The sequence below is a fragment of the Callithrix jacchus genome, chromosome 9 (assembly GCF_049354715.1).
Source record: "Callithrix jacchus isolate 240 chromosome 9, calJac240_pri, whole genome shotgun sequence".
NCBI lineage: Eukaryota > Metazoa > Chordata > Mammalia > Primates > Cebidae > Callithrix > Callithrix jacchus.
In genome coordinates, this window is record NC_133510.1 from 53,523,637 (window position 1) to 53,527,068 (window position 3,432).

Here is a 3,432-nt window from a genome sequence, read left to right on the forward strand (position 1 = left end):
GAATTGGGTAAATTATCTGCAAACTATCCATCCAACAAGGGATTAATATCCAGAATATACAAGGACTTTAAACAACTCAACAGCAAAGAAATACATGTATATATTTGTGAAATATCTATTCAAATCATTTTTGCCCATTTGAAAATAATATGGTAGTTCTATTTTTAGTTTTTTGAGGAAAATTCCTAATAAAAAATCTATTTTAAAATGGGCAAATGATCTGAATAGATATTTCTCAAAAAAGACCATTTTTTTATTTGTCTATTGGCCACTTTTGGCCAATAGACAAATGAACAAATGCTCAACATTATTAATCATCAGAGACATGCGAATCAAAACTACCATGAGAAATCTCATCCTGTTTAATATTGCTATTATCAAAAAGACAATAAATGACCAATGTTGGCAAGGATTTGAAGAAAGAGAAATTAGTATACACTGTTGGTGGGAATGTAAATTCGTACGGCCATTACAGAAAACAGTATGAAATTTCCTCAAAAAATAAAAATAGAACTAACATATGATCCAGCAATCCCACTACTGAGTATTTATCCAAAAGAAAGGAAGTTAGTATGTTGAAGAGATATTTGCACTCCCTTATTAATTACAGCACTATTCACATTAGTCAAGATATGGAATCAACCTACGTGTCCACCACTGGATGAATGGATAAAGAAAATATGGTATAATACACAATGGATTATTCAACCATAAAAAGAATGAAATCCTGTCATTTGCACCAATACGGGTGAGATTGGAAGACATTATGGCAAGCGAAATAAGCTAAGATAAGAAAGACTAATGCCACGTGTTGTCACTCATATATGGGAGATTAAAAATTTGGTCTCATAAAAGTAAAAGTACAAGGCCAGGCGTGGTGGCTTACGCCTGTAATCCCAACACTTCAGGAGGCTGAGGCAGGTGAATCACAAGGTCAGGAGTCTGAGACCAGCCTGGTGAATATGGTGAAACCCTGCCTCTACTAAAAAATACAAAACTTAGACTGGCGTGGTGGCAGATGCCTGTAGTCCCAGCTGCTTGGGAGGCTGAGGCAGGATAATAGCTGGAACCCAGAAGGCAGAGGTTGCAGTGAGCCAAGATAATGCTACTACTGCTCACCAGTCTGGGGGACAGAGCGAGAGTCCTTCTCAAAAAAAGAAAAAAGAAAAAAACTGTAGAGAGTAGAGAGTACAATAGTGGTCACCAAAGGTTGACAAGGGTAGGAAGGCAAGGGGAATTGAGAAAAAGATTAGTTAACAGGTACTAATATTATAGTCAGGTAGGAAGTTATACCTTAGGTAGTTAGGTAGGAAAAATAAGTTCTGGGGTTCTAGAACAGCATGGTGACTATAGTTACCAAGAAGGTGTATTTCAAAACAGGTCAAATAGAGGATTTTAATTGTTCCTAATACAAAGTAATGACAAATGTTTGGCGTGATGGATATGCTAATTACCAAAAACTGATGATTACCCATTGTATACATGTATCAAAATATCACATGTACTTCATATATATGCACAATTATTGTTTGTCAATTAAATCTGAATCAAATATGACTAGGAAGAGTTAAGTTATTAATAAAAAAGTTTTAGGAATAGCTTAATCTATTTTTTTGTATTTTCATTTTTTCCTGTGTAAGAGTGATATATGATAAGGAAATATCTATGTCTCAGTAAGATTAAAGGAATTCTTTTTTTTTTTTGGCATATGAAAATTCATTACTACAATGTTTTCACCATTGAAATTTTTGATCTTGTTCTTTCCTTCTTGCCTTTTTAAGGTCCAAAAGAGAGACATTGGCTACTTTGACAACCTTAAAGCGGACTCCAAGAATATCAACAACAGCATGACTTTTGCGAACAAATCCAGCAACCAGAACTTCATTGTTTTCCTCAATAAAGTTCAAGCAACCATCATTGGGTACAAAGGCTGTGATTTCCTTGCCATTCTTGATCAGCTGGACCCTGACACACTTCCTGACGGCAGAATTTGGCTGCTTGGCTTCAACTCCTACTTTTTCCAGCATGATTCTTTTTGCATGAGAAGCACCTCCAAAAGGATCAGCCTTCAAGGCTGTACCCAATTGAGTTTTCTTGTACTGTTTATCATGCCATTTCTGGTCTTGTCAGTGACTACGGAGCTCCCTAGCAGTACGAAGTCCGAGACACTTGCCCATCCTTGCTGCGCCACAGGCCTGGGCGAAAGCAAGGAATTATTTCACTAAGTACAAAATAAAAATTCTGTGTTGAAAAAAGTTTTGTGGGCTAGGCATGGTGGCTCATGCCTGTAATCTCAGCACTTCGGGAGGACAAGGTGGGCAGATCATGAGGTCAGGAGTTCAAGACCAGCCTGATCAACATGGTGAAACCCCATTATTTAAAAAAAAAACAAAAATTAGCTGGACATTGTGGCACGTGCCTGTAATCCCAACTACTCAGGAGTCTGAGGCAGGAGAATTGCTTGAACCGAGACCCAGGAGACAGAGGATGCAGTGAGTTGAGATCATACCACTGCACTCTAACCTGGGCTACAGAGCAAGACTCTATCTCAATAAAAAAGAAAAACAAACAACAAAAAACTTTGTGTTATTTAATTGGTATGCTTTTCTTTCTCTACTATATTGGTGATTCTAATAAGCAGCATTTTCTTGGGTTTAATAAAATATACAGTTGCGTTCTTTATAAAGGGAAAGAAAAAAGGAGGGGGTAGATAAAGAGGGAGAGAGCAAGAAAGAAGAGATTTTTCTCTGACTTTTCTGCTTGCTGCTATTTAGAAGTTCACAGCTGAAACTAGCCAATGGTTATATCTAAAAATAGCAGAATAGTATATTACATGGTATAATAATTAAACCAATGTGGCAAACATGTTCAAAGTAAGAAAATGTAAGTAGGAGGCAAACTAGTGATATTTATTTTATGACTCTTTAGTTGACTGCTACCATTTGGTGTTCCTGCAATGTGTTTCTTGGCAATTTGCAAGTATGGGCTAATGAGCATTTGAAACTGTGATGCTGATGATTGTTTTTTCCACTTACGCTTTCCATTTTTACAAATACCTAAGCCAACCAGTGCCTCCTTAAAGATTGAGTCAAGCTACTGAATGTTGGGAAATAACTGTAGTCTTCTGCTTCTGACACTAGACAGTGTTCTCTCTCTCTATGTTCAATGCACTGACAATACTGTACTTCCTTAAATCAGAAAAACTGGCTATCCATTAGAAGAGGTAACCCTTTAAATAACTGTAAACATTATCTGTAAACGGACTAGCTAATATTTACTACAGATCCTATCTGCCATGTTGTCAGTGTTTTAAGTGCTTGTCTTTCCTGGATTTGCTCCAAGAGTAAGAGAGGAGATTCCCAGGAGGAACATTGCATTCTATGGCAAACTATTTTTTCTTGGGAAATGAATGAATTGCAGATGAATTCATTG

At 36.8% G+C, this 3,432-nt stretch overlaps 1 pseudogene; it reads right to left on the reverse strand.

Annotated features, from left to right (window-relative positions):
• Positions 1 to 1,722: 1,722 nt before the first annotated feature.
• LOC100409400 (small ribosomal subunit protein uS12 pseudogene) lies at positions 1,723 to 2,177 on the reverse strand (annotated as a pseudogene).
• Positions 2,178 to 3,432: the final 1,255 nt, after the last annotated feature.